This window comes from Malaclemys terrapin, chromosome 13 (assembly GCF_027887155.1).
Source record: "Malaclemys terrapin pileata isolate rMalTer1 chromosome 13, rMalTer1.hap1, whole genome shotgun sequence".
NCBI classification, from domain to species: Eukaryota; Metazoa; Chordata; order Testudines; family Emydidae; genus Malaclemys; species Malaclemys terrapin.
This window is the reverse complement of record NC_071517.1, coordinates 16271613-16287472: the sequence shown is the minus strand read 5'-3', so window position 1 is coordinate 16287472 and position 15860 is coordinate 16271613. Positions and strand designations below refer to the sequence as shown.

General features: G+C 40.2%; 1 protein-coding gene across 1 annotated transcript in view; it reads left to right on the top strand.

Moving 5' to 3' along the window:
* The window catches only part of UBE2O (ubiquitin conjugating enzyme E2 O), an 88207-nt gene that overhangs the window by 1358 nt on the left and 70989 nt on the right, over window positions 1-15860 (top strand). The window lies entirely within an intron of this gene.

The window sequence follows — 15860 nt, the reverse complement described above, 5'->3', positions numbered from 1 at the left end:
AGCCCACTTCTTCGGATGCATATAGAATGGAACATATAATGAGGAGATATATATACACACATACAGAGAGCATAAACAGGTGGGAGTTGTCTTACTAACTCTGAGAGGCCAATTAATTAAGAGAAAAAGAAAAAAAACTTTTGAAGTGATAATCAAGCTAGCCGAGTACAGACAGTGTGATAAGAAGTGTGAGAGTACTTACAAGGGGAGATAGTCAACGTTTGTAATGGCTCAGCCATTCCCAGTCCTTATTCAAACCGGAGTTGATTGTGTCTAGTTTGCATATCAATTCTAGCTCTGCAGTCTCTCTTTGAGTCTGTTTTTGAAGTTTTTCTGTTGTAATATAGCCACCCGCAGGTCTGTCACTGAATGACCAGACAGGTTAAAGTGTTCTCCCACTGGTTTTTGAGTATTTTGATTCCTGATGTCAGATTTGTGTCCATTAATTCTTTTGCGTAGAGACTGTCCGGTTTGGCCAATGTACATGGCAGAGGGGCATTGCTGGCACATGATGGCATAGATCACATTGGTAGATGTGCAGGTGAACGAGCCCCTGATGGTATGGCTGATGTGATTAGGTCCTATGATGATGTCACTTGAATAGATATGTGGACAGAGTTGGCATCGGGGTTTGTTACAAGGATAGGTTCCTGGGTTAGTGGTTTTGTTCAGTGATGTGTGGTTGCTGGTGAGTATTTGCTTTAGGTTGGGGGGTTGTCTGTAAGCGAGGACAGGTCTGTCTCCCAAGATCTGTGAGAGTAAAGGATCATCTTTCAGGATAGGTTGTAGATCTCTGATGATGCGCTGGAGAGGTTTTAGTTGGGGGCTGAAGGTGACAGCTAGTGGTGTTCTGTTATTTTCTTTGTTGGGCCTGTCTTGTAGGAGGTGACTTCTGGGTACTCGTCTGGCTCTGTCAAGTGAAGGTGAATTAAACAGTGCCTGGTAATAGATTCTCTCTTCTTTGGGGGAGAAGTGGGTGCACTATGTCTTTTTTTAAAACCTCAACATAGGGGAGTTAACTGCTAAGTACAATAGCTTTGGACAGTTAAAGATTTCAGTGTGACATAGTGGTGTACAGATATGAAGTGGATTCATGGATTTGCACTTTTTTTCTGAATGATTATTCCTATCAGTCTTGCACATGTTAATTTGTGACCTTTCATTGTTGTTCAAAGGCTGCAAGGTGTGAGTGTTCGAGGTCTGGTTTAGAGTACTCCCACTTCCCAAAGTTAGTCTAGTGCTGGGTTTTACGCACAGTGACTGACAATACTTGGGAGACAAAAGAGAGAGAGGGCACTCTAACATAATACAAAGGGGCCTGGGATGAATGGGTGTCACACAGAACAGAAGGCCTGTGCTATCATCGAAACAGAAAGAGGCTGCATGCTATTTTATGGTGGTAAGTGAAGATATGACTTTCTTAGCATAATCTTTTACCCGCCTCCTCAAAAATCATGCAACAGAAGTCTGTTGAAGAAAGCAATGCATTTGTAATTCTAGTAGAAATTGGAGGATCACACAACACTAATAAGTAGAGCCAAATGTAGATTGTATTGTCACTAGGCATGTTGAATCTTGTTTAAAATGTATGAAAAATGAATAAGGTGTATCCACAATACTTTTTTATTATTATTATTTTATTAAAGAGATAACAACAAAAAATCCCAAACCCTCATTTTGGATTTGTGGTCCTTAAGTGAGAATGATTGCTTTTCAAATAAAATCTTCGGCCAAAATTTTTAAATTCGGTGCCTAAAGTTAACCTTTCAAATTCATTTGGAAACGCCTTAAATCAGGGCTCTTGGAATGTGTAAATATGGATTTAGGAGTCTAACATTAAGCTCTCAGATTTCAAAATGTTAGCCTTGTTATATTTATATCACATTGCAATATGGAAAACACAGAAGTCCTGAAAGTAACAGAATTCAAAGGAGACCACTTAAATGAGTAGCTCCTTTCCTTTCCCTTTTATAGTCATATAGCTTCAGTGGGGGTGTAAGACTATACAGGTAATATGCAGAAGTGCCCAGATTGTCCTATTGACTTTCCATTTGAAAATCTGCCCCAATGACAAAATTGATGGGAACGTCAGGTACAAGATGGACTGCAATTTAATTTTGGTTAAAAACAGTATCTTACATAAACCTGAGACCAATAGAAGTATAGCCATGAAATAATTTTTTTTTTTTTTTGCTATAAACGTTTTTTTAAATAATCTTCCCAGTATTTCTTCTAACTCAAACATTGCACTGTTAATAGGTGAGAACCGAAATGTTAAACTGACACATCAACTCTTCGTTGTCTAAGCTAAGAGAGATGCAAAATGTAAATGCCACATAATTGTTGTTGGGAGGAGAACATTAATTGCCATTTTAATAGTTGATGATGTTAGTAACCAACTGTAGGCAAGGGTATCTAATTTTTAATATAACGAGTCTGACTCTTGCAAAGGTACCTCTAGCTGTGAGATTGTAAATTTCACTTTCTTTGAAAGAATTTGACTTGATTACCTAAAGTCTGATAACATTAAATCATGGATTTGAGATTAAAATTCTTCTCCACTCTCCTCCCAGTTCTTTTGAAAGCCTACTTTTCTTACTGTTAGTTAGTTTTGCAATGGAGACTGACTAGAGATAGTCTCAAGGCTTAGAGTCAGCAGACTGGAGTCTTTATTCCAGCTCTGCCATTGACCACTTATGACCATGAGCAAGTCACTTGGGGGATGTCTGCATGGAGTAGCCGTGAGCACTAGGGAGTTGTTTGAAACAGCACTACGTAAAAGTGCACTAGGGAACTTTTAACGGGCAGTAGCAGGGTCTGAATGGTTGGATTAATGCACAGTGTATTGGTGTGCTTGAGAAATCATGCTCCCATAGTGCATTACCCTAGCATGTAGAATTGCTTTTGGTTTATGCCTCAGTGTCCTTATGTGGAAATGTGGACACTCCTCTACCTCACACAGATGTTGTGAGGTTTAATTCATTGATGTGTGTAAAGCACTTTAAGATCTTTAGATAGGAGCTCTTTCAGTGTAAAATAATATTACTGGCAAGTGCACGCATTTAGCACCAGAGAGGGCAGGAATCCAGAAAAGGCTCTTGTAGCAATATATAAGGATAGCTGAAAATAAATAACCACTAACTTCTTATGCAAATATGGAAAGTTGCAATGCTGTTCTCTAAACTACATAACCAGGCAACCTGAATTAGAAGCCTACCACCATTCCTAACTTGTTAGGGAATAGACAGTGATAAACTAATCTTTTCCATTCCTGATCCTAGCTAGGTTGGCTTTCCTGTGCTTACATTTTGTGGCAGTAAATGTTGCAGACCAGTGTTTGCTTGGATTTAAATGATTGCCTGCATTAATACCTCTTTAGTAAAATTTAGTAAAATTATCCTCTTACAACAGAATATGAATGTAAGACCTATGGTAACGGATGAAGACCCTTTGGCCTCACCATTGGAACAAGTACATTAAGCTCGCTTATTACTTATTTGATTCCTAAATATGGTTATTTTCCTAAATTGGTTTCATGGGTAGTATCAGTAGCAAGGTTCTTCTCTGGTGGCATAGACTCTGGCATTCACACCAGATTTTTATATTTTACCTCTTCATGCTCCCTTTAAGCCTGCCTTCCTGTCCTCTGCACGTAATCTCACGCACTGAAACAATTTAAAAATCTTCGTTGCTGAATAGCCAAAAAATCTTCTGTGTTGGGAGCGTGCATCTTATCTGTGTCCTGGCTTATCCTCAACCCCTTCTTAAAATCATGTAGCAAAACTTGAATTGCCCTCCTTGCTGATTTAAGCTGCACACGCACTGTCTTCACATTGAACGTAATGCTTGCTCTGTGTACATTATATTTAATTTGCCATCCTAAAGAGAGAGAGCCATTGCTGACTGGCATCAGTGTCTGAAAGTTGCAGCAGCCATTTTCCTAGCAAAGTAATCACAAACATTTTGAACCCAGTCTAACTTTCATTTCAAGAGTTTCTCCCCCAATATGAACATAAGAACATAAGAATGGCCCTACTGGGTCAGACCAAGGGTCCATCTAGCCCAGTATCCTGTCTTCCGACAGTAGCCAGCACCAGGTGCCCCAGCGGGAATGAACAGAACCGGTAATGATCAAGTGATCCATCCCGTCGCCCATTCCCAGTTTCTGGCAAACAGAGGCTGGGGACACCATTCCTGCCCATCCTGGCTAATAGCCATTGATGGACCTATCCTCTATGAATTTATCTAGTTCTTTTTTTAACCCTGTTATGGTCTTGGCCTTCACAACATCCTCTGGCAAGGAGTTCCACAGGTTGACTGTGCGTTGTGTGAAGAAATACTTCCTTTTATTTGTTTTAAAGCTGCTGCCTATTAATTTCATTTCGTGATCCCTACTTCTTGTGTTATGAGAAGTGATAAACAACACTTGCTTATTTACTTTCTCTATAGCTGTCATGATTTTATAGACCTCAATCATATCTCCCCTAGCAGTCTCTTTTCCAAGGTGAAAAGTCTTTCTGGAGTGGTAACTGCTAATTTAGACCCCATCATTTTATATGCATAGTTGGGATTATACTTTCCAATGTGCATTACTTTGCATTTATCAACATTGAATTTCATCTGCCATTTTGTTGCCCAGTCACCCAGTTTTGAGAGATCCTTTTGTATGCATTTAGGAAAGGTAGTGAGCGAAAATGCATAAGTGTATTTAATGTTAATAAGTACTTTGTGATCCATTTAAAAATACTTTCCCCTTCTCTTATCATTTTTCAACCCAGAATCTCAAAGCTCTTTTCACCCTCTGATCTTCACAAAGCCTGGTATTCCTGTTTTCTAGATGGGGAAAATGAGGCTGAGTTCACAGGAGGTCTGATCTCCTGACTTCCAGTTCTATGCTCTAATCACTAGACAATGCCTACTCCATAGTAGTAAAAGAGGCATACAACTGTCTTACCGCATCTACCTTCATGCCAAGGGAGATGGGTTAGTGCTGTTCTAGATTTTTTTTTTCCCCCTCAAGTGACAAATAATAATGCTAGTTTGTTTTTTCAATTATCATGCTCAGCATGGGTTATTGGCAATGAAAAAAAATCCATTCCAATATTGCCTCGTAATAGCACTGGTACTGCATGTCCTTATTGTGTAGGTCGGGAGTACGCTGATCAAGTAGCTTTTCGCAAAAATTTATGGGGATCCAGGACTGGAACAGCAGGGTCAAGGTACAGTGACAGAACTGTGTTGGAAGTTTGTGTTCTGGTGCTAGTGAAGCTAACGAGTTAGTACTGCAATTCGCTCTAAGTTTTTTATTGTTGCTGCTGTTCCATTCAGAACTGCACTGGAAACAGATTCTAGCCAGCAAGCCTCTTCAGTGTTAATTCAGTGACTGTTCAGTCTTGTTGACGTCAGATAACTTCTTGTTTTCTTTAGTTACCCCTGAAGTCTCATTGCAGATCCAACTCTGCTTCCATCCCACACAGTTCTCCTGTACCCTCCCACTATTTATTACTATAATTTCTTGACCTCAAATGCTGAGTCATGAATATGAGGCAGGAAAACTTTTTTTAAAGAAATCAGTCTGATTTATTTCAAAACTTCTCTTTTTGTTTGGATTCTGTCCCTTAGTTTAAATCAAAACAGATAACTTTTAAACTACCATGGTTCCGTATTTGCACTGTGAGTGAAGGTCTGTGCTGTCGCTTCTCTTTATCCCTCTTGTACTTGGTATCAAACTTATCTTTTGAGTCCCAAATACATAAGAATGGCCATACAGGTTCAGATTAATAGTCTATCCATCTAGCCCAGTATCCTGTTTTCTGACAGTGGCCAGTGCCAGATGCCTCAGAGGGAGTGAACAGAACAGGGCAGCTTATCAAGCGATCCATCCCTGAAGGCTGGAATCTGTGCTTCTTATTGTAAATGAGTCGGTGGTAATGGTCTGGTCCTGTGAGGTTATGGGGTGCCATAGCTTCAACAGGAATTAAGGCTGCAGAGTATGGAACAGCCCTTGTGAGCTCCATCCTAAATTCTGAGTAATGTGGCTAGTTGTAGAAAATGTACTTGCCGTCCATTAGCAAGGGGCAACATGATGAGAAGGTGCCCACCGATTCTTCTAGGATAAACGTGCAGCAACCCTCTTCCCCCCAACCCCTTTCCCTCCCAGCACTCTGTGCTTTGCAGTTTTTCTCTCCAGTCTAATTCAGATCATGCAGTATGGGTTATTTAGGTGTTAATCGTGGCTAGAGAGTTGGTATGTGATACATAACCATGATTGATGGATAAAAAATTAAGAGCTTGCGAAACCTTCCATCTTCAAAGGCAGCCGGCATGTTTTTCTGTTTAGAAATTCATAGATGTAGAGTATTTTAGCTTTTAACAGGTAAAGATGGATGGTTCTGGGTCACATACGTATGATTTCTTGTCAGGCACCATGAATAAATGCTGATCGCTGTGCAGAATTGTAGTTTTGATGCGGTACGCAAATGTAATACCCCATCACCATTATTACTGGTTTTTATTGAGCAGGGGAAGCTGTATCTAACCCTCTCTTGCTTCTGACATTTCAGTTGGTCTCTCTGGGGATTTCGTAGGAACCACCTGACATTCACAGTGGTTAGAGAAGAGGAGAAGGCTTACTGGAATTTTTGCAGTTCTGGGAAAAATTGATTCACTTTAGTGGATAACTTGTTCCAACCCTCTGAATATCTATTACAAAGTTATTTGCAATTGACTTGATTGTCCATTTTGCTCTGCAGGTTGAAGACTCTGATTCATTTGACTCTGGCTATATAGACAAAAGGTATGTCTACACTATGGAGACTATGGCTGTGTCAACGCTACGGCATAGCTATGTCCGCATAAGTAGGCGGGCATAACTCCATTGTGTAGATGCAATTTTGCTGACAGAAGGGTTTTTTCTGTGGTGTATGAGCATCACATCCCCAAATGAAGTTAGCTATGTCGACAGACGCCCTCTTCAATAGCTGCTGTGGTCAGGACTGTGTGGTCAGGGGTGTAGTTTTTTTGACTGATGTAGCTATGCTGATACAATTTTTCAGTGTAGACCAGGCCTCGGGGATCATCACAAGTATTTTATAATAAAAATGAAACCTTGTGCAGCCTGCAATATCAAAACCACTTAAATAACAGCTAGCATTGTTCCATGAGGGGTTATTTTGAGACATTAAGGATAGGAAAATAATATAGTATGAAGTGCATGGAAGTGGTGGAATTATAGGCAAACCAAGAAATCCATACATAATCATGCCAAACTGCGTCCATTTTTTTTTTTAATATTTATAAAATCTTTCATCAGGGAAATGCATTGAAATGCAGCATCTCTTTTCTAGTGTTGATTTTGCAGCAAATCAGCTGCCTTCACCACGACGTACAGTTAACTGAAAAATAATATCCATTTGTTAAGTTCCCATAACTACTAAAAATGAAAAATAACTTCGACATTTGTTAAATATCCAACGAGACAAGAGAATGAAAATCCAGTCCAGCCGTTAAAGTACTTTCCTACGTGAGTGAGGCTTTTGCTGCAACCCTCATAAGAAATCCTCCTTCATTTACATTATGCAAGTCAGGAGCAGGCTGCCACAGACAAGCAGTTTAAAGCAGCTCTGAAAATTTGATTTTGTCATCTCTCCTGGAGAATCTGCATTGAGTTCAAACAGCAGAATTTTTCTGACAGATGCTTTTGAGGACAAGATTTCATTTGTTTTCCTCCCCTTCCACCACCTTTCCATATCCCTCCCTCAGATCCCCCTTCTTGTCAATGAATAGAGACATAATTTTAATGTTTGGTGTCTGTGTTGGCGCTAGGAGCAATGTTAATAACTGACATTTGCAAAGCTAAAAGCCTCATCCCACTTGACTGTTTAATTACTTGAGGGATTTCAAAGGCTCTGAAGGTTGACAACACCTTTCTTAAATGCTGGCTAGGAAGAACCTGCTTCATTGTTTCCATTCTGCCTGTTCCCTCCCCACCATGTGCTTCTTTTTTTTAAAATGGAACATCATCATCTTAGAAAACAACATTCTTCTCTGAAATCTTTGTACCTACTATTACACGGCACATTTACAGTTACTAGAACTGAAAGACGAGAGAGACTAGCTTTTTCAGTTTTGCTTTGTCCAGTTGACAGAATTTGAATGTGTAATTCAGTTTTGCTGTTTCTCCAGTACAGTTTTTCTCCCGTTTGTGGAGGTCTGTCTTTAACATAGTCATAAAGAGGGAAGAAAAACACTTTTAAAAATAGTATTATGTGATTCTGAAACCACAATAATGGTTAGGAGACTCCTTTTAAAAAAAAAAAAAAAAGATTTCAAGTTGACAGTTTTTAAATAGCAAATAAATGTAAATTTAAATAAATACATAAAAATCCTACTTGCCATTTCCCATCGCCATTTCACCTACATGTACGTTCACAGCTTTTTGCCTGGATGTTTGCTCATATTTATCAGGGACTTCATTCTTTGACAAGTCATGATATTACAGCAGTTTAAAAGGGAATCTACCAACTTGACTTTTGTGAAATTGACTAACTCCAGAAAAAGTCATTCCCCATATTTCACTCCTGTTAAATACTGTTGTCCTTTTAAAATTCCATCTTTTTTGAGATGTATAAGGGTTTTTCTTCTCTCCTGTTGATGGTTATAACTAGGGCCCTACTAAATTCATGGTCCATTTTGGTCAATGTCACAGTCAATGGACTTTAAAAATCGTAAATTTCATGATTTCAGATATTTAAATCAGAAATGTCATGGTGTTGTAACTACAGGAGTCCTGACCCAACTCTGAAGGCAGGAGCGCAGAAGTGAGGGTGGCATCATATGGTATTGCCACCTTTACTTCTCCACTGCTGCTGGCAGGGTGCTGCCTTCAGAGCTGGGTGCCTGGCCAGCAGCCGCAGCTCTCCAGCCACCCTGCTCTGAAGGCAGCGCAGAAGTGAGGGTGGCAATACCGTGACCCTCCTTCAATAACCTTCCTGCCCCCCCACCCCCCATGACCCTCTTTTGGATCAGGACCCCAAGTTTGAGAAATGCTGGTTCCCCCTGTGAAATCTGTATAGTATAGTGTAAAAGTACACAAAAGACCAGATTTCACAGTCCGTGATGCATTTTTCCCGGTGGTGAATTTGGTGGGGCCCTAGTTATAATGGTATTTTCAGAAAGAGAGAAGCTGACTATTTAGGGGCTACAGCGAAATTGGCTATAAAGGAAGTACTGTCAAATGCACCAAATAAACTGAAAAAATACGGTTTGTTTTTGCTAACTTCTTTCAGCTGTAGTGTTCTTGGAGGTTACGGATAACTATAGTAGGTACAGGTTTCAGAGGGATAGCCATGTTAGTTTTTATCAGCATAAACAACAAGGAGTCCTTGTGGCACCTTGGAGACTAACAAATTTATTTGGGCATAAGCTTTCGTGGGCTATAACCCACTTCATCAGATGCATGGAGTGAAAAATACAGTAGGCAGGTATAAATATACAGCATATGAAAAGATAGGAGTTGCCTTACCAATAGAGGGGTGCAGTGCTAACGAGGCCAATTCAATCCGTATGGATGTGCCCCATTCCCAACAGTTGACAAGAAGGGGTGAATATCAACAGGGAAAATTACTTTTTGCAGTGATCCAGCCACTCCCAGTCTTTATTCAGGCCTAATTTGATGGTGTCCAGTTTGCAAATTAATTCCAGTTCTTCAGTTTCTCGTTGAAGTCTGTTTTTGAAGGTTTTTTTTGTTGAAGAATGGCCACTTTTAAGTCTGTTATTGAGTGTTTGGGGAGATTGAAGTGCTCTCTTACTGGTTTTTGAATGTTACAATTCTTGATATCTGACTTGTGTCCATTTATTCTTTTGCGTAGAGACTGTCCGGTTTGGCCAATGTACATAGCAGAGGGGCATTGCTGGCACATGATGATATATACAACATTTTTCAGAAAAATGTGATTTCCTCTCCCCCTCCCCCACCCCACGATTGGCAGGTTTCTCTTAAAAGGATTAATGCATTTAAACCATAAGTGCTTTATATACTGTACATGCAAAGATCACTGCAGCTACCTCATGGGTAAAGCATGTTAGTTGTTTAACAGCAATACTCCAACAATTCAGGGAAAGAAGTGACAAATAATACCTGATTTAACACAAAACTGTGAAGGTGGATTTCTACTATGCTGCATGTAATTACCCTGGCCAGAAAGTAGGGTACCAGTTGGAATTTAAGAACTGAATGAAAATTTGTTCAAGTACAGCAGTGCTGACATTTTCACATGGTGACTCTGAAAGTCCCTATGACAGCCATGAGGCACAACCAGGATGTGACTGTGCCACTTCCGTATTGTAGTACAGGAATCTAATGTCCTTGGTGTGTCTGTGGTTACCTTCATTCCTGACTTGACTGCAGAGTCAGAACTGGTTTCTGGGTTTGCTTTCTCCATCTTAGCTTGTTTTGGATCTTCCTTCAGAACCTAGCTGTGTATTGAAACAAATAGGCCATCAAGCTATAATAACAACAAAGTTACGGTGTGTTGGCTATGTCTGTACAGTAATAAAAGCTGCACTGAGCCTTGTCTCCAGACTGCAGAGTTACGGGCTCGTTGCTGTAAGACATTGCTCGAGCTCCACAGAGAATCTGACAAAGCGAAACCCTCATTGAAAGTTTAACCACTGGATGAAAATCTTCTCTATAAAAATACTGGAATAGACACCTCTGTAACTCCTACAAATCCATTTTGGACACTGACAAACCAATTTGTAGTGGGGAAGAATGTAGAAATTTGGCTTTTGTTATGTACAGTTCAGCTACTCTAAAGGAGATATGCCGGGTAAGCACTGAATTCAGTATTTTTTCCCCTTTCACAGGATAGCCATTCTTACAAATAGGAAGGTTAAAAGCACAAGGCCAAGAGGGTCAGATTTTTAAAATCTGACAAAACAACAGATTTTTTCCAAAGAAATCATCCATTTTATGTCTAATTTGATTTCACTGTGGGCGCACATAGGTAAGTGTATGTACGTACTATTAACTTTAAATACGTTAAGAGCATTCATGTGTTCAGCATTATTGGCATCCTCTAGCGAAAGGAGTAATAACCTGTTGGAATGGGGACATTTATTGGCTAGTAAGTCACTTGAGGCAGTGACCTCATCTCCTTCTGTGTCTTATACAAGGCCAGACATTGGCATTTAATAACAAATGAATAATTAGAAACGAAATCAAATACTGCTTTGGCCTCTGTGTACCTTTCTTTATAGGACCTGCAGACTTTTATGAGGTTTTTACCCTTTATGTGTCTAGTTTCCAGCACTTGTGTACCCCAGATTAATTATATGTAGGTGTATTGAGGGACAGATGAACACAAAGCTGGAAAGCTCATTTGTCTTGTGTATTTTTCAGCATTTGGACAAGACTTTCAAAATTGGGTGCCTAAGGTTAGGCTCCTAAACTGGTGGCCCAGTTTTTAAAGGATTTGAGGAGCCACCCACCCTTTGGGATCACACGGAGCTGCTGGGTGCTGAGCCCTTTTGAAAATTGTGCCATTTATTTAGGGTCCTAAATATGGATTTAGTCCCAATTTTAGGCCTCCAGTTCTAAAAATCATGGCCTTTGTTTTCTTTGTCGCAGTTCTGGGTGCCGCTGCCCAGTATGAAATGGCTGAACACGGTATGAAGATCACAAACTGTGGGAAAGCTGGGGAGGGGAAGGAGAGTAATCAGTATCACACTAAACCTTCTGTTAAGTCTGTGAGCTTTTTCCCCCCAGTACACCTCTATCCCGATACCACGTGACCCGATATAACACAAATTCGGATATAACGCGGTAAAGCAGTGCTCGGGGGGGCGGGGCTGCGCACTCTGGCGGATCAAAGCAAGTTCGCTATAACGCGGTTTCACCTATAACACGGTAAGATTTTTTTGGCTCCTGAGGACAGCGTTATATTGGAGTAGAGGTGTAGTACATTTTAAACAGAAAACTCTCTTCAGTTTGCATTTGCGATGCTATCATTTCACAGCCTCCGTTCATGTCTCTTTTCTGAGATGAACAGAAACCAAATGGCTCTGGCATTGCTCCATTAAGCAGCAGCTATTTTATAGCATAAAAATTGCACCACTTGCAGTTCCTTATTCAGCACACATCAAACACTGCTTAGGCGATAAGTTCTTATCGCTTCTTGTGATGTTGATGCTCCTTTTATGAAGGATGGGGCTCTGACTGGTAAAGAGGCTAGATAGGGAGAAGCAAAGACCAGGAGGGAAGAGGGCTAATTAATTGCCAGGTAAAAGAGAAGGTCTCAACTCTGTTCTTTAGATTGAAGCAGGGGATTTTCTACTGGCTTAGTTCATCATTTTTATTAAAAATAACTGGGCAGTATTTCCAGCACATTCAGTGGAAGATGAAGCTCCTGCTTAGAGTAAAATACATTAGTGCTAGAGGGGCTGGAATTAATTCCATCGTGACTTTTTTTTAACCTACTTTTCAAAAGACACTATTATAATTTTCTTGAGAATGAAAGAGGATTATATGTGCGAATCATTTTTGTTTTAAGAAATAGGGTTCTGTTTCTCTGCTGATCATGATACTTAGTGCTTACTTAGCACTTTTAATCTTCAAAGCATTTTCCAAACACTAATATGGCAGGACCTCTGTGGCCATTTCTCCATTTGGGAAACTTGGCAAAAATTTCCCAGTATTGCTCACACTACTTCTGTCAGGTGGTATTAGCGATATGGGGAGCCCTAATGAAGTTGGGCTGCTCTTGTGTTAAGTACTCTGTTCATTAGACCTGCTCTAAGCAGGTTAGACAGCATGGTAATAAAAACACCTGCAAAGCTGCACCTGAGCTGTATTAATTTCAGGAAACTTTCTGAAAATCCTCAGTGCAGAGACAGCCAGAGATTTCTGTTCTGGACATATTATCTCTCCTCCAGGACTTTCATAGCACATCGGCTCACATGCTGTGTAGGTGCAGCATGTTGCCACTATACCCTCACAGTCTACGTTCAGGTTTTAGGGGTTATCCCTACTGATTCTGGAGCTCAGATCACCTTTGCAAAGGTCTGTTTATTTGCTGTGATGAGTAACTTTTTGACTAGCAAGTAAACGCTCATGATGATTGGTAATGGGGAAAAATGCTAAAGAATTTAGCAAGGATACTTTTGTGTGGTCTAGAAAAATTTTATGACAATTTTGGAAGGGTGTCTCAAACATTTTGTATTAGAAATGTATTCAGTAATGTGTAATAGGCCGTTAACTTCTGGAAGGATGTTTAATACCTTCAAGGTCTTTTATAGAATCCAAGAGGTATTAAGAATCTATCTTAGTCACTAGTTAAATGAACTGATTGTAGAGCTTAGCCCTGAGTGTAAGTGTGGTGAAGCACAATCATAACTAACATATCTACGATGACTTCTCTGACCAGAATGGACACTACTATTTTTCTTCATCATGCTAAGGTCCACAGCTCTGTTACAATGGGGCGTTCAGCTTGCTTGCCATGTGAAGGCAGAATCAAACCGGTCAGTCACAGGCAGCAGGGGAATGCCCCACCCTCTTGACGTCCTTGTCTCCTCCTTTCCCCTCCGCCCTCAGCAGTTCTGTCTGTCTCCCCAGCATCAGCCAGAACTTTACTAAAGGAAAGGTCAACATTTTATTTTAAATATCCAACTTAACATTTTGCCTCATCATTTATCTGTCTAATTCCCTGCAGTGTCCCAGACTGCGTTTGCCTTTTAGGGAGATTGTCCTTTCATCTCTGCTTCCCCTTCTGTTTTTGAAGTTGGGAGCTTTCTCTGAGATCCAGTATGGTATTCAGGACAGAGTAGTCATGTCTCCTGAACTGAGATCAGCCATGTAGCCATTATCTATAAATTCACCAAATTTGAAATTTGGGTCATCCAGTATTTATCCAGTGCCATTTTTGTTGGAAGTCTTCTCCACATCCTAATGCCCAGGGGAAGATGGAGGACGTATATTGTATGTAAACATTCCCAAATACAGTATATAAGGAACGATTCTGCTTCCCACCCTGAAGTCATACTGCTGTGAAAATCCTGTTGTAACAGATCTGTGGACCTTAGCATGAATAACAGTGGGAAAAGAGGTGTGCTTACCAGAAAATGTCCTTACTTTGAGTAACAATGTCCACAGGTGCAGCCAACCCCGGAGACAAATGGATCATCCAGAATAAAGAGGGAAATTGACATCCAAAGATTTGGGTTTGGTTTGTTTGGGGGGGATTTCCCATGCTTTGTAATAAGAGAAATCATTGTGCTTTTTTTTCTCAATGTATATTTAACACAAATTCTGTAGTTAGGGAAAGTAGATCTGAATGGTCCTGGCTGTGGAAATTATCTCAACTTGGAGAAACTCCAGGGGGCAGGCCGTTCCCCTGCTGCCAGTGGCTCACAGGTCTGGTTCTGGCCCTGAGCTGCAAGCTGGCTAAAGTACCCATTGTGATGAATCTGTGGACCTTTATTGCTCAAAGAGGTGAAATTTTCATGTAAGCTGAGATGAAATTTTCCTATTCCAAACCATAGTTTGTAGCCTGGTTTGCTGAGCATTCTTCAAAGGGGGAAAAAAATCCCTGTCCATACTGGTCAGAGAAACTACTAGAACTCTACTTGACTAGCACTTGACTAACATTCAAGTCCAACATTTGATAATACCTAAAAAAGCAATTTGCTCTCTCACTCAATAACCATTGAGTGTTGGGAAGGTGTGAGGAGCTGCAGATTAGCTGGAATATTGATAGAGGATTGTAGTAGGTGAAGTGGGAATTCTGAGAAAATAATAGTTGTTGACATATATGCTCTTCATTTGTCTGCTCATCTTTGGGTACGATGAGCACAGAGGGTATGCGTGTGTGTGACTCCTCTTCCCTATCCTCTAGTCGTTTCCTAGTTCTGGTGTAATTAAAAAGGAGATGGCAAAATGATGATGAAAGAAGGGAGATACCCATGCATTTGGGTAATCCTTTATGGCTAACTGGTGAGGTACCATGCAGCATCGGAATGGGAGAGAATAATCAAACCCAATGCACAAATATTTACCCCATACCTTAAGCATCTGCGTCCTAAACCATCTTCTTAATACATTTGTTTAATTAAGATACCAAACTAATCTGCTAATCCTAGCTAAAAGATGTTTGGTGTCTCTGCATATCCACCAAAGCTGTGAACCTGTTGCCATCTATTGTTGTTTCCATGAAAGCCACACAGTTTTTTGTTTTTGTAGTGGCTTATTGTATTGGTCGTACAGTTTTACAATAACCATCTATTCGCCCAGAACATCTACTGACGCATGTTGCTGAATTAGTTTATCACCTGCTCTTTGGTCTCCCAGACTAGAAAGTTCCTCTGTTTAGTTTTATGTGGGGTTAGAAATTTGTCCTGTACCAACACAAGATGTCCTTTAGTTCACAAAGTAAATCTGCCCTGTAATGGCTATCATGGTAAAGTGTTAAGCCCTGGATAGGTTATTCTGCTGTAACAAAATGATGAAAAGGGCTGCATTTTTTTTTTTTTAATTTTTTTGGGGGGGGTTGTGAATAATGGGTTGTCTTAATGCCTGATTCTCTGCTGCCTTCCACCTTGTATAAACATGAATACCAACGGAAAAGGGGCATTAAATGCTACAGTGGATAAAAATGAATGGAGGATTTCTGATTTGATAGCATTTCACATCCTCTCTGCATTTGTAAGGCCGAGTAGAATTGGTCTCTTAAAGTATAAAGCTCAAATCATTGAGATAGTTGATGCCACAGGGACTTGTGCAGCCTTCCATTTCCTGCACTTCTTTTCCTTTTGTCTAAGAACAAGTTGTTTCCAGTTCAGTATTCAACACCACTTCTGTCAGG